This window comes from Pseudochaenichthys georgianus, chromosome 2, assembly GCF_902827115.2.
Source record: "Pseudochaenichthys georgianus chromosome 2, fPseGeo1.2, whole genome shotgun sequence".
In the NCBI taxonomy this organism is placed as follows: domain Eukaryota; kingdom Metazoa; phylum Chordata; class Actinopteri; order Perciformes; family Channichthyidae; genus Pseudochaenichthys; species Pseudochaenichthys georgianus.
The window spans coordinates 9,859,864-9,875,905 of record NC_047504.1 but is presented as its reverse complement, the minus strand read 5'-3'; the positions used below and the strand labels follow the sequence as shown (position 1 = coordinate 9,875,905).

The following is a 16,042-nucleotide window of genomic DNA, read 5'->3' as shown; positions in this document are numbered from 1 at the left end:
GCCGAGACAAGCGGCGGTGCCCTTCAGACCTTCCTCAGAGAGGGGGACTGCCCGTCTTGTCAGCGGTGAAGCCCTGTAACGTAGCCTCGGGGGCTGTGCCACTGAAAGACTAACACTGGGGCTCTGCACTCTCACGTCCGCACACTCCCGCAGAACAAAGAGGGTCCGAGGTTTCACATGTCTTTATCAAACAAGGGTATTCACATCTCTCATTTCAATAAAACCTCTGCCAAAGATATTATTATCTCAGAGTAACGTGCTCTCAACCACCATCCTTCAGTGGCATTCATTCTAGCGTATAGGGTTGTTTTTGTGTCCGGATCATGCATATTATGGCTTCAACATCAGGAGGTTAGTGTTTGAAGGACTCTTGTTATCAAGTGCTTCCAAGTGACATCCAGTTGTTTATTCTGTGCATCTTGAGTGTGTGAACAGTCCCTGCGTGTGTCACTGCTCCGCCGCCCCACCAGGCCTCCTGGGTCCCGTCTGTCCCGTCTGTCACTCACTCAGGATCAATGTTCGGCTGTCGCTCTCGGCTCCCAGCGCGGCACCGCCCCTCCGACAATTCAAAGGACATGAAAAGCTGGGTGTTTTGATCCTCTGTTTACAAATCCTCATACAACATGATATATATCCTCTCCCCCACTCTCGCTCCCTCTGTCTGGATGTGGAAATCCGACAGGGATGCAAGCCAATTAGCGGCGTCCGTTCCGCTCTCGTCCTATCGCGGCGCAGCAGGATGCGCCGGGTTGAAAGGCAGTCAGTGGTGTGCGGTGCTGTGCAGAAGCAAAGCCTGATTTCTGATGGATTACTGCTGTCATTTTGCAACACTCAGTCCCTCTCCCTGAGCTCCCTTTTCTCTTTTCGGCTGCGTCCCAACTCTTTTACGAACCACGTTTCCTTGACTTCGTTGGAAAACGTCAAGGAAAGTTACAAAGGAGGACTTAAGAAATGACAATCACTCAGTGTTGGGAAAGTTCACTTTCTACATGAACTAGTTCAGTTCACACATTTTAAAATGAACGAGTTCAGTTCATAGTTCATAATTCAAAATGTTGAACTAAAGTTCATGGTTTCAAAAATGAACTAATTTATAGTTTATAGTTCTTTTTTCAATACGTTGCTGCGAGCTATTATTTGTCTCCTGTACGATGTCAATGGGATTTGGGTGGTAGTGGATCTGTTTTGGCTCTCTTTTTTATTCGCCACTCACACATACCGTGAAAGGCTAGTCGTGTGCTTATTCTCAATGTGCCGTTTAAGGTTTGTTGTCGACGATGTACGGACTTGCTTTTTCAAACCGGGCGGACACAGTTTACAGGCAAACGTTTGATATTTTCCGTCTGAGTCAGTACTGACTTTAACGTAAAACTCTTTTAAATGCTCATACGCCGACGCCGTAGAGCAGGGGTGGGGAACCTTTTTCCTCTCAAGGGCCATTTCAATTTTTACAATATCCTCAGAGGGCCGTACAAGTTATTGACCTCTGCTTAAACAAACTAAAATCACAGCCCATTCATTTCATTCTGTGCAAAGAAAAAGCAACCTCTTAATCCAGATATCTCACCATGACTCGCGTATGCATGCACGTGCAGGGTGTGGCGTGCTCCCCTGGGAAGATTTTTTTTTAAATGTTGAAGTTAAAAGCATCAATCTGGTGCACTTTGAGAGCAACATTAGGAGATCTATGGACACATCTCTCAACACCCAAACACAACTGTAAGAAGATTTTCTTTTAATTTATGGATATTTGACAAATCACTCCCCTTTCAAACTGTATTCTTCTTTATTAATAACTGTCATATAGTATTTTATACCTGTTTACTGTATTCTCTTATTTTTTTATAACTATAATGATCATATAAAGATGTGCCTTTACCTCATTGGTTGTAGAAAAAGCTTCTTATATTCGTTAGCATAGCTAGCTAACCAGATGCTAATGATAACAACACAGTTATTGACTGTCTGATCAGTATGACAGATGAGCAGATCGCCACTGGGCTTTCAACTAAAGACACAGACACGCAGAAACTGCGGCATGTGTATGGACTTATCGGAACTGCAATTTCTGAAGTGCTGGAGTGGCGTTCTGGTGCTCTCCGTCAGAACTGCACCCCTGTCAGTCGAGACATATAGCACGTGATGACACGTTAGGCTCGTGTTGTGTTCAAGGACCCTGACCTTGGCCAGGAAAAACAGGCACTCGCTTGTTTAATTTTTTTGCGGTCGAGATTTCTTTCATTTTTTTATTTTTTGCGTGTGTTTATAAATTACCTCGAGGGCCGTACACGCCGTATACGGCCCGGAGGCCGGAGGTTCCCCACCCCTGCCGTAGAGTCTCACTCTGAGCGAGTGCTGCTCCAGCTGCTCTCGGCTTCATCCATACTAATTCATTCATTCATTCAATGCTCGCCGGTTCCGCGGTTCCACACTGTTTGTTGTGAGGAGTCTGATATATTTAGTATATTTATATTTTAGTGCGACAGCCACGGGTGACAGGCGCGTACGCGTCACAGGCAGCTTGCTGTTGCCAGATTGGGTGGTTTTCCGCATTATTTTGAAGCCTGTTTACTGTGTGTTTTAACTGGGGTTTCGGCTGAAAGGCATATGAAATCTGGCACACTTTTGAACGCCGTTATAATACAGTGCTGAGAATGAACGCGTTCTCAATTACGTTCATCGAGCGGAAATACAGTACGTTCAGTTCACGTTCGCCCAAAATATGAACGCGTTCATGAACGATCGTTCATTGAACTCGTTCAGGTACATCACTGGGTGCAGGGCTGGCCGTCTGGAGAAAAGCAAAATCAATTGGAGAAAAATTAAAACATATACATTTTCTTTCTTTAAAACCATGAATATCTTATTATGTTGGCTTGATTTTGTAAAGTGTTGCATCATTGGGCGTCTTCTCAGTTTTGAATGAAAGTATATCTTGCTTATGTTAGGTTATCATGAATACATGCTCAAAATGAATATTTAAAGTAGCATACTTGTGTTAAATACGTTTAGTTTTTAACATTTCCTCATATCCTCATGCTGAGCCTCAACCTAAAGGTTTACAATAGTCGTAAGGACCATTAAAATGTAGCACAAGCTTTTAGCTTGGACTACATATTAATGGTCCTTATGACTATTGTAAACGTTTTTGAGGCAGGAAAAATGTAGCACAAGCTTTTAAAAAGGTTTTCCTTTTTAAAAGCTTGTGCTACATTTTTAATGGTTTTTATGACTATTGCAAACTTTTTAAAATAATTTTTCTTTTTCAAACATTTTTGTGGAAAAGGGTTGTGGCTCCTTTGGTCAAAAAGGTTGGAGACCCCTGCCGTAGAGCCTCAACCTAAACGTTTACAATAGTCATAAGGACCATTAAAATGTAGCAAAAGCTTTTAAAAAGGCAAACCTTTTTAAAAGCTTGTGCTACATATTTCCTGCCTCAACCTAAAGGTTTACAATAGTCGTAAGGACCATTAAAATGTAGCAAAAGCTTTTAAAAAGGCAAAACCTTTTTAAAAGCTTGGACTACATATTTCCTGTCGTTGCTTAGCGCCTGCGTCGGACCACTCTCTTGCGTCTGCGAGCAGCCAGGGACTTCTTCTGAGGTCTTCTGCGTCTGCGCACGGGGCGAGCGGCTTGTCTGCGTTTGCTTGGCATCGTCAAAAAACGTAAACTTTGTGGAGGAACGGGGGGTCTATTTGCAAACTTTCTGGAGAGGCTCTATGATGTCACCGATGATGTCATCACATTCTACATGACGTTGCCGATGATGTCATTGCCGATGATGTCATTTAAAATGCTTAAAAGACTGGGATGTGTCATGTGGAATGTGATGACATCATCGGCAGTGTTGGGAAAGTTCACTTTCTACATGAACTAGTTCAGTTCACAGTTCACACATTTTAAAATGAACTAGTTCAGTTCATAGTTCATAATTCAAAATGTTGAACTAAAGTTCATGGTTTCAAAAATGAACTAATTTATAGTTTATAGTTCTTTTTTCAATACGTTGCTGCGAGCTATTATTTGTCTCCTGTACGATGTCAATGGGATTTGGGTGGTAGTGGATCTGTTTTGGCTCTCTTTTTTATTCGCCACTCACACATACCGTGAAAGGCTAGTCGTGTGCTTATTCTCAATGTGCCGTTTAAGGTTTGTTGTCGTCGATGTACGGACTTGCTTTTTCAAACCGGGCGGACACAGTTTACAGGCAAACGTTTGATATTTTCCGTCTGAGTCAGTACTGACTTTAACGTAAAACTCTTTTAAATGCTCATACGCCGACGCCGTAGAGCAGGGGTGGGGAACCTTTTTCCTCTCAAGGGCCATTTCAATTTTTACAATATCCTCAGAGGGCCGTACAAGTTATTGACCTCTGCTTAAACAAACTAAAATCACAGCCCATTCATTTCATTCTGTGCAAAGAAAAAGCAACCTCTTAATCCAGATATCTCACCATGACTCGCGTATGCATGCACGTGCAGGGTGTGGCGTGCTCCCCTGGGAAGATTTTTTTTTAAATGTTGAAGTTAAAAGCATCAATCTGGTGCACTTTGAGAGCAACATTAGGAGATCTATGGACACATCTCTCAACACCCAAACACAACTGTAAGAAGATTTTCTTTTAATTTATGGATATTTGACAAATCACTCCCCTTTCAAACTGTATTCTTCTTTATTAATAACTGTCATATAGTATTTTATACCTGTTTACTGTATTCTCTTATTTTTTTATAACTATAATGATCATATAAAGATGTGCCTTTACCTCATTGGTTGTAGAAAAAGCTTCTTATATTCGTTAGCATAGCTAGCTAACCAGATGCTAATGATAACAACACAGTTATTGACTGTCTGATCAGTATGACAGATGAGCAGATCGCCACTGGGCTTTCAACTAAAGACACAGACACGCAGAAACTGCGGCATGTGTATGGACTTATCGGAACTGCAATTTCTGAAGTGCTGGAGTGGCGTTCTGGTGCTCTCCGTCAGAACTGCACCCCTGTCAGTCGAGACATATAGCACGTGATGACACGTTAGGCTCGTGTTGTGTTCAAGGACCCTGACCTTGGCCAGGAAAAACAGGCACTCGCTTGTTTAATTTTTTTGCGGTCGAGATTTCTTTCATTTTTTTATTTTTTGCGTGTGTTTATAAATTACCTCGAGGGCCGTACACGCCGTATACGGCCCGGAGGCCGGAGGTTCCCCACCCCTGCCGTAGAGTCTCACTCTGAGCAGTGCTGCTCCAGCTGCTCTCGGCTTCGTCCATACTAATTCATTCATTCATTCAATGCTCGCCGGTTCCGCGGTTCCACACTGTTTGTTGTGAGGAGTCTGATATATTTAGTATATTTATATTTTAGTGCGACAGCCACGGGTGACAGGCGCGTACGCGTCACAGGCAGCTTGCTGTTGCCAGATTGGGTGGTTTTCCGCATTATTTTGAAGCCTGTTTACTGTGTGTTTTAACTGGGGTTTCGGCTGAAAGGCATATGAAATCTGGCACACTTTTGAACGCCGTTATAATACAGTGCTGAGAATGAACGCGTTCTCAATTACGTTCATCGAGCGGAAATACAGTACGTTCAGTTCACGTTCGCCCAAAATATGAACGCGTTCATGAACGATCGTTCATTGAACTCGTTCAGGTACATCACTGGGTGCAGGGCTGGCCGTCTGGAGAAAAGCAAAATCAATTGGAGAAAAATTAAAACATATACATTTTCTTTCTTTAAAACCATGAATATCTTATTATGTTGGCTTGATTTTGTAAAGTGTTGCATCATTGGGCGTCTTCTCAGTTTTGAATGAAAGTATATCTTGCTTATGTTAGGTTATCATGAATACATGCTCAAAATGAATATTTAAAGTAGCATACTTGTGTTAAATACGTTTAGTTTTTAACATTTCCTCATATCCTCATGCTGAGCCTCAACCTAAAGGTTTACAATAGTCGTAAGGACCATTAAAATGTAGCACAAGCTTTTAGCTTGGACTACATATTAATGGTCCTTATGACTATTGTAAACGTTTTTGAGGCAGGAAAAATGTAGCACAAGCTTTTAAAAAGGTTTTCCTTTTTAAAAGCTTGTGCTACATTTTTAATGGTTTTTATGACTATTGCAAACTTTTTAAAATAATTTTTCTTTTTCAAACATTTTTGTGGAAAAGGGTTGTGGCTCCTTTGGTCAAAAAGGTTGGAGACCCCTGCCGTAGAGCCTCAACCTAAACGTTTACAATAGTCATAAGGACCATTAAAATGTAGCAAAAGCTTTTAAAAAGGCAAACCTTTTTAAAAGCTTGTGCTACATATTTCCTGCCTCAACCTAAAGGTTTACAATAGTCATAAGGACCATTAAAATGTAGCAAAAGCTTTTAAAAAGGCAAACCTTTTTAAAAGCTTGTGCTACATATTTCCTGTCGTTGCTTAGCGCCTGCGTCGGACCACTCTCTTGCGTCTGCGAGCAGCCAGGGACTTCTTCTGAGGTCTTCTGCGTCTGCGCACGGGGCGAGCGGCTTGTCTGCGTTTGCTTGGCATCGTCAAAAAACGTAAACTTTGTGGAGGAACGGGGGGTCTATTTGCAAACTTTCTGGAGAGGCTCTATGATGTCACCGATGATGTCATCACATTCTACATGACGTTGCCGATGATGTCATTGCCGATGATGTCATTTAAAATGCTTAAAAGACTGGGATGTGTCATGTGGAATGTGATGACATCATCGGCAGTGTTGGGAAAGTTCACTTTCTACATGAACTAGTTCAGTTCACAGTTCACACATTTTAAAATGAACTAGTTCAGTTCATAGTTCATAATTCAAAATGTTGAACTAAAGTTCATGGTTTCAAAAATGAACTAATTTATAGTTTATAGTTCTTTTTTCAATACGTTGCTGCGAGCTATTATTTGTCTCCTGTACGATGTCAATGGGATTTGGGTGGTAGTGGATCTGTTTTGGCTCTCTTTTTTATTCGCCACTCACACATACCGTGAAAGGCTAGTCGTGTGCTTATTCTCAATGTGCCGTTTAAGGTTTGTTGTCGTCGATGTACGGACTTGCTTTTTCAAACCGGGCGGACACAGTTTACAGGCAAACGTTTGATATTTTCCGTCTGAGTCAGTACTGACTTTAACGTAAAACTCTTTTAAATGCTCATACGCCGACGCCGTAGAGCAGGGGTGGGGAACCTTTTTCCTCTCAAGGGCCATTTCAATTTTTACAATATCCTCAGAGGGCCGTACAAGTTATTGACCTCTGCTTAAACAAACTAAAATCACAGCCCATTCATTTCATTCTGTGCAAAGAAAAAGCAACCTCTTAATCCAGATATCTCACCATGACTCGCGTATGCATGCACGTGCAGGGTGTGGCGTGCTCCCCTGGGAAGATTTTTTTTTAAATGTTGAAGTTAAAAGCATCAATCTGGTGCACTTTGAGAGCAACATTAGGAGATCTATGGACACATCTCTCAACACCCAAACACAACTGTAAGAAGATTTTCTTTTAATTTATGGATATTTGACAAATCACTCCCCTTTCAAACTGTATTCTTCTTTATTAATAACTGTCATATAGTATTTTATACCTGTTTACTGTATTCTCTTATTTTTTTATAACTATAATGATCATATAAAGATGTGCCTTTACCTCATTGGTTGTAGAAAAAGCTTCTTATATTCGTTAGCATAGCTAGCTAACCAGATGCTAATGATAACAACACAGTTATTGACTGTCTGATCAGTATGACAGATGAGCAGATCGCCACTGGGCTTTCAACTAAAGACACAGACACGCAGAAACTGCGGCATGTGTATGGACTTATCGGAACTGCAATTTCTGAAGTGCTGGAGTGGCGTTCTGGTGCTCTCCGTCAGAACTGCACCCCTGTCAGTCGAGACATATAGCACGTGATGACACGTTAGGCTCGTGTTGTGTTCAAGGACCCTGACCTTGGCCAGGAAAAACAGGCACTCGCTTGTTTAATTTTTTTGCGGTCGAGATTTCTTTCATTTTTTTATTTTTTGCGTGTGTTTATAAATTACCTCGAGGGCCGTACACGCCGTATACGGCCCGGAGGCCGGAGGTTCCCCACCCCTGCCGTAGAGTCTCACTCTGAGCAGTGCTGCTCCAGCTGCTCTCGGCTTCGTCCATACTAATTCATTCATTCATTCAATGCTCGCCGGTTCCGCGGTTCCACACTGTTTGTTGTGAGGAGTCTGATATATTTAGTATATTTATATTTTAGTGCGACAGCCACGGGTGACAGGCGCGTACGCGTCACAGGCAGCTTGCTGTTGCCAGATTGGGTGGTTTTCCGCATTATTTTGAAGCCTGTTTACTGTGTGTTTTAACTGGGGTTTCGGCTGAAAGGCATATGAAATCTGGCACACTTTTGAACGCCGTTATAATACAGTGCTGAGAATGAACGCGTTCTCAATTACGTTCATCGAGCGGAAATACAGTACGTTCAGTTCACGTTCGCCCAAAATATGAACGCGTTCATGAACGATCGTTCATTGAACTCGTTCAGGTACATCACTGGGTGCAGGGCTGGCCGTCTGGAGAAAAGCAAAATCAATTGGAGAAAAATTAAAACATATACATTTTCTTTCTTTAAAACCATGAATATCTTATTATGTTGGCTTGATTTTGTAAAGTGTTGCATCATTGGGCGTCTTCTCAGTTTTGAATGAAAGTATATCTTGCTTATGTTAGGTTATCATGAATACATGCTCAAAATGAATATTTAAAGTAGCATACTTGTGTTAAATACGTTTAGTTTTTAACATTTCCTCATATCCTCATGCTGAGCCTCAACCTAAAGGTTTACAATAGTCGTAAGGACCATTAAAATGTAGCACAAGCTTTTAGCTTGTACTACATATTAATGGTCCTTATGACTATTGTAAACGTTTTTGAGGCAGGAAAAATGTAGCACAAGCTTTTAAAAAGGTTTTCCTTTTTAAAAGCTTGTGCTACATTTTTAATGGTTTTTATGACTATTGCAAACTTTTTAAAATAATTTTTCTTTTTCAAACATTTTTGTGGAAAAGGGTTGTGGCTCCTTTGGTCAAAAAGGTTGGAGACCCCTGCCGTAGAGCCTCAACCTAAACGTTTACAATAGTCATAAGGACCATTAAAATGTAGCACAAGCTTTTAAAAAGGCAAACCTTTTTAAAAGCTTGTGCTACATATTTCCTGCCTCAACCTAAAGGTTTACAATAGTCGTAAGGACCATTAAAATGTAGCAAAAGCTTTTAAAAAGGCAAAACCTTTTTAAAAGCTTGGACTACATATTTCCTGTCGTTGCTTAGCGCCTGCGTCGGACCACTCTCTTGCGTCTGCGAGCAGCCAGGGACTTCTTCTGAGGTCTTCTGCGTCTGCGCACGGGGCGAGCGGCTTGTCTGCGTTTGCTTGGCATCGTCAAAAAACGTAAACTTTGTGGAGGAACGGGGGGTCTATTTGCAAACTTTCTGGAGAGGCTCTATGATGTCACCGATGATGTCATCACATTCTACATGACGTTGCCGATGATGTCATTGCCGATGATGTCATTTAAAATGCTTAAAAGACTGGGATGTGTCATGTGGAATGTGATGACATCATCGGCAGTGTTGGGAAAGTTCACTTTCTACATGAACTAGTTCAGTTCACAGTTCACACATTTTAAAATGAACTAGTTCAGTTCATAGTTCATAATTCAAAATGTTGAACTAAAGTTCATGGTTTCAAAAATGAACTAATTTATAGTTTATAGTTCTTTTTTCAATACGTTGCTGCGAGCTATTATTTGTCTCCTGTACGATGTCAATGGGATTTGGGTGGTAGTGGATCTGTTTTGGCTCTCTTTTTTATTCGCCACTCACACATACCGTGAAAGGCTAGTCGTGTGCTTATTCTCAATGTGCCGTTTAAGGTTTGTTGTCGTCGATGTACGGACTTGCTTTTTCAAACCGGGCGGACACAGTTTACAGGCAAACGTTTGATATTTTCCGTCTGAGTCAGTACTGACTTTAACGTAAAACTCTTTTAAATGCTCATACGCCGACGCCGTAGAGCAGGGGTGGGGAACCTTTTTCCTCTCAAGGGCCATTTCAATTTTTACAATATCCTCAGAGGGCCGTACAAGTTATTGACCTCTGCTTAAACAAACTAAAATCACAGCCCATTCATTTCATTCTGTGCAAAGAAAAAGCAACCTCTTAATCCAGATATCTCACCATGACTCGCGTATGCATGCACGTGCAGGGTGTGGCGTGCTCCCCTGGGAAGATTTTTTTTTAAATGTTGAAGTTAAAAGCATCAATCTGGTGCACTTTGAGAGCAACATTAGGAGATCTATGGACACATCTCTCAACACCCAAACACAACTGTAAGAAGATTTTCTTTTAATTTATGGATATTTGACAAATCACTCCCCTTTCAAACTGTATTCTTCTTTATTAATAACTGTCATATAGTATTTTATACCTGTTTACTGTATTCTCTTATTTTTTTATAACTATAATGATCATATAAAGATGTGCCTTTACCTCACTGGTTGTAGAAAAAGCTTCTTATATTCGTTAGCATAGCTAGCTAACCAGATGCTAATGATAACAACACAGTTATTGACTGTCTGATCAGTATGACAGATGAGCAGATCGCCACTGGGCTTTCAACTAAAGACACAGACACGCAGAAACTGCGGCATGTGTATGGACTTATCGGAACTGCAATTTCTGAAGTGCTGGAGTGGCGTTCTGGTGCTCTCCGTCAGAACTGCACCCCTGTCAGTCGAGACATATAGCACGTGATGACACGTTAGGCTCGTGTTGTGTTCAAGGACCCTGACCTTGGCCAGGAAAAACAGGCACTCGCTTGTTTAATTTTTTTGCGGTCGAGATTTCTTTCATTTTTTTATTTTTTGCGTGTGTTTATAAATTACCTCGAGGGCCGTACACGCCGTATATGGCCCGGAGGCCGGAGGTTCCCCACCCCTGCCGTAGAGTCTCACTCTGAGCAGTGCTGCTCCAGCTGCTCTCGGCTTCGTCCATACTAATTCATTCATTCATTCAATGCTCGCCGGTTCCGCGGTTCCACACTGTTTGTTGTGAGGAGTCTGATATATTTAGTATATTTATATTTTAGTGCGACAGCCACGGGTGACAGGCGCGTACGCGTCACAGGCAGCTTGCTGTTGCCAGATTGGGTGGTTTTCCGCATTATTTTGAAGCCTGTTTACTGTGTGTTTTAACTGGGGTTTCGGCTGAAAGGCATATGAAATCTGGCACACTTTTGAACGCCGTTATAATACAGTGCTGAGAATGAACGCGTTCTCAATTACGTTCATCGAGCGGAAATACAGTACGTTCAGTTCACGTTCGCCCAAAATATGAACGCGTTCATGAACGATCGTTCATTGAACTCGTTCAGGTACATCACTGGGTGCAGGGCTGGCCGTCTGGAGAAAAGCAAAATCAATTGGAGAAAAATTAAAACATATACATTTTCTTTCTTTAAAACCATGAATATCTTATTATGTTGGCTTGATTTTGTAAAGTGTTGCATCATTGGGCGTCTTCTCAGTTTTGAATGAAAGTATATCTTGCTTATGTTAGGTTATCATGAATACATGCTCAAAATGAATATTTAAAGTAGCATACTTGTGTTAAATACGTTTAGTTTTTAACATTTCCTCATATCCTCATGCTGAGCCTCAACCTAAAGGTTTACAATAGTCGTAAGGACCATTAAAATGTAGCACAAGCTTTTAGCTTGTACTACATATTAATGGTCCTTATGACTATTGTAAACGTTTTTGAGGCAGGAAAAATGTAGCACAAGCTTTTAAAAAGGTTTTCCTTTTTAAAAGCTTGTGCTACATTTTTAATGGTTTTTATGACTATTGCAAACTTTTTAAAATAATTTTTCTTTTTCAAACATTTTTGTGGAAAAGGGTTGTGGCTCCTTTGGTCAAAAAGGTTGGAGACCCCTGCCGTAGAGCCTCAACCTAAACGTTTACAATAGTCATAAGGACCATTAAAATGTAGCACAAGCTTTTAAAAAGGCAAACCTTTTTAAAAGCTTGTGCTACATATTTCCTGCCTCAACCTAAAGGTTTACAATAGTCGTAAGGACCATTAAAATGTAGCAAAAGCTTTTAAAAAGGCAAAACCTTTTTAAAAGCTTGGACTACATATTTCCTGTCGTTGCTTAGCGCCTGCGTCGGACCACTCTCTTGCGTCTGCGAGCAGCCAGGGACTTCTTCTGAGGTCTTCTGCGTCTGCGCACGGGGCGAGCGGCTTGTCTGCGTTTGCTTGGCATCGTCAAAAAACGTAAACTTTGTGGAGGAACGGGGGGTCTATTTGCAAACTTTCTGGAGAGGCTCTATGATGTCACCGATGATGTCATCACATTCTACATGACGTTGCCGATGATGTCATTGCCGATGATGTCATTTAAAATGCTTAAAAGACTGGGATGTGTCATGTGGAATGTGATGACATCATCGGCAGTGTTGGGAAAGTTCACTTTCTACATGAACTAGTTCAGTTCACAGTTCACACATTTTAAAATGAACTAGTTCAGTTCATAGTTCATAATTCAAAATGTTGAACTAAAGTTCATGGTTTCAAAAATGAACTAATTTATAGTTTATAGTTCTTTTTTCAATACGTTGCTGCGAGCTATTATTTGTCTCCTGTACGATGTCAATGGGATTTGGGTGGTAGTGGATCTGTTTTGGCTCTCTTTTTTATTCGCCACTCACACATACCGTGAAAGGCTAGTCGTGTGCTTATTCTCAATGTGCCGTTTAAGGTTTGTTGTCGTCGATGTACGGACTTGCTTTTTCAAACCGGGCGGACACAGTTTACAGGCAAACGTTTGATATTTTCCGTCTGAGTCAGTACTGACTTTAACGTAAAACTCTTTTAAATGCTCATACGCCGACGCCGTAGAGCAGGGGTGGGGAACCTTTTTCCTCTCAAGGGCCATTTCAATTTTTACAATATCCTCAGAGGGCCGTACAAGTTATTGACCTCTGCTTAAACAAACTAAAATCACAGCCCATTCATTTCATTCTGTGCAAAGAAAAAGCAACCTCTTAATCCAGATATCTCACCATGACTCGCGTATGCATGCACGTGCAGGGTGTGGCGTGCTCCCCTGGGAAGATTTTTTTTTAAATGTTGAAGTTAAAAGCATCAATCTGGTGCACTTTGAGAGCAACATTAGGAGATCTATGGACACATCTCTCAACACCCAAACACAACTGTAAGAAGATTTTCTTTTAATTTATGGATATTTGACAAATCACTCCCCTTTCAAACTGTATTCTTCTTTATTAATAACTGTCATATAGTATTTTATACCTGTTTACTGTATTCTCTTATTTTTTTATAACTATAATGATCATATAAAGATGTGCCTTTACCTCATTGGTTGTAGAAAAAGCTTCTTATATTCGTTAGCATAGCTAGCTAACCAGATGCTAATGATAACAACACAGTTATTGACTGTCTGATCAGTATGACAGATGAGCAGATCGCCACTGGGCTTTCAACTAAAGACACAGACACGCAGAAACTGCGGCATGTGTATGGACTTATCGGAACTGCAATTTCTGAAGTGCTGGAGTGGCGTTCTGGTGCTCTCCGTCAGAACTGCACCCCTGTCAGTCGAGACATATAGCACGTGATGACACGTTAGGCTCGTGTTGTGTTCAAGGACCCTGACCTTGGCCAGGAAAAACAGGCACTCGCTTGTTTAATTTTTTTGCGGTCGAGATTTCTTTCATTTTTTTATTTTTTGCGTGTGTTTATAAATTACCTCGAGGGCCGTACACGCCGTATGCGGCCCGGAGGCCGGAGGTTCCCCACCCCTGCCGTAGAGTCTCACTCTGAGCAGTGCTGCTCCAGCTGCTCTCGGCTTCGTCCATACTAATTCATTCATTCATTCAATGCTCGCCGGTTCCGCGGTTCCACACTGTTTGTTGTGAGGAGTCTGATATATTTAGTATATTTATATTTTAGTGCGACAGCCAGTGTTGGGAAAGTTCACTTTCTACATGAACTAGTTCAGTTCACAGTTCACACATTTTAAAATGAACTAGTTCAGTTCATAGTTCATAATTCAAAATGTTGAACTAAAGTTCATGGTTTCAAAAATGAACTAATTTATAGTTTATAGTTCTTTTTTCAATACGTTGCTGCGAGCTATTATTTGTCTCCTGTACGATGTCAATGGGATTTGGGTGGTAGTGGATCTGTTTTGGCTCTCTTTTTTATTCGCCACTCACACATACCGTGAAAGGCTAGTCGTGTGCTTATTCTCAATGTGCCGTTTAAGGTTTGTTGTCGTCGATGTACGGACTTGCTTTTTCAAACCGGGCGGACACAGTTTACAGGCAAACGTTTGATATTTTCCGTCTGAGTCAGTACTGACTTTAACGTAAAACTCTTTTAAATGCTCATACGCCGACGCCGTAGAGCAGGGGTGGGGAACCTTTTTCCTCTCAAGGGCCATTTCAATTTTTACAATATCCTCAGAGGGCCGTACAAGTTATTGACCTCTGCTTAAACAAACTAAAATCACAGCCCATTCATTTCATTCTGTGCAAAGAAAAAGCAACCTCTTAATCCAGATATCTCACCATGACTCGCGTATGCATGCACGTGCAGGGTGTGGCGTGCTCCCCTGGGAAGATTTTTTTTTAAATGTTGAAGTTAAAAGCATCAATCTGGTGCACTTTGAGAGCAACATTAGGAGATCTATGGACACATCTCTCAACACCCAAACACAACTGTAAGCAGATTTTCTTTTAATTTATGGATATTTGACAAATCACTCCCCTTTCAAACTGTATTCTTCTTTATTAATAACTGTCATATAGTATTTTATACCTGTTTACTGTATTCTCTTATTTTTTTATAACTATAATGATCATATAAAGATGTGCCTTTACCTCATTGGTTGTAGAAAAAGCTTCTTATATTCGTTAGCATAGCTAGCTAACCAGATGCTAATGATAACAACACAGTTATTGACTGTCTGATCAGTATGACAGATGAGCAGATCGCCACTGGGCTTTCAACTAAAGACACAGACACGCAGAAACTGCGGCATGTGTATGGACTTATCGGAACTGCAATTTCTGAAGTGCTGGAGTGGCGTTCTGGTGCTCTCCGTCAGAACTGCACCCCTGTCAGTCGAGACATATAGCACGTGATGACACGTTAGGCTCGTGTTGTGTTCAAGGACCCTGACCTTGGCCAGGAAAAACAGGCACTCGCTTGTTTAATTTTTTTGCGGTCGAGATTTCTTTCATTTTTTTATTTTTTGCGTGTGTTTATAAATTACCTCGAGGGCCGTACACGCCGTATACGGCCCGGAGGCCGGAGGTTCCCCACCCCTGCCGTAGAGTCTCACTCTGAGCAGTGCTGCTCCAGCTGCTCTCGGCTTCGTCCATACTAATTCATTCATTCATTCAATGCTCGCCGGTTCCGCGGTTCCACACTGTTTGTTGTGAGGAGTCTGATATATTTAGTATATTTATATTTTAGTGCGACAGCCACGGGTGACAGGCGCGTACGCGTCACAGGCAGCTTGCTGTTGCCAGATTGGGTGGTTTTCCGCATTATTTTGAAGCCTGTTTACTGTGTGTTTTAACTGGGGTTTCGGCTGAAAGGCATATGAAATCTGGCACACTTTTGAACGCCGTTATAATACAGTGCTGAGAATGAACGCGTTCTCAATTACGTTCATCGAGCGGAAATACAGTACGTTCAGTTCACGTTCGCCCAAAATATGAACGCGTTCATGAACGATCGTTCATTGAACTCGTTCAGGTACATCACTGGGTGCAGGGCTGGCCGTCTGGAGAAAAGCAAAATCAATTGGAGAAAAATTAAAACATATACATTTTCTTTCTTTAAAACCATGAATATCTTATTATGTTGGCTTGATTTTGTAAAGTGTTGCATCATTGGGCGTCTTCTCAGTTTTGAATGAAAGTATATCTTGCTTATGTTAGGTTATCATGAATACATGCTCAAAAT

At 41.3% G+C, this 16,042-nt stretch overlaps 1 protein-coding gene across 1 annotated transcript in view; it reads left to right on the top strand.

Annotated features, from left to right (window-relative positions):
* pard3ba (par-3 family cell polarity regulator beta a) overlaps window positions 1-16,042 on the top strand; it is a 168,113-nt gene that overhangs the window by 102,537 nt on the left and 49,534 nt on the right. The gene's annotated exons all lie outside the window — the stretch shown is intronic.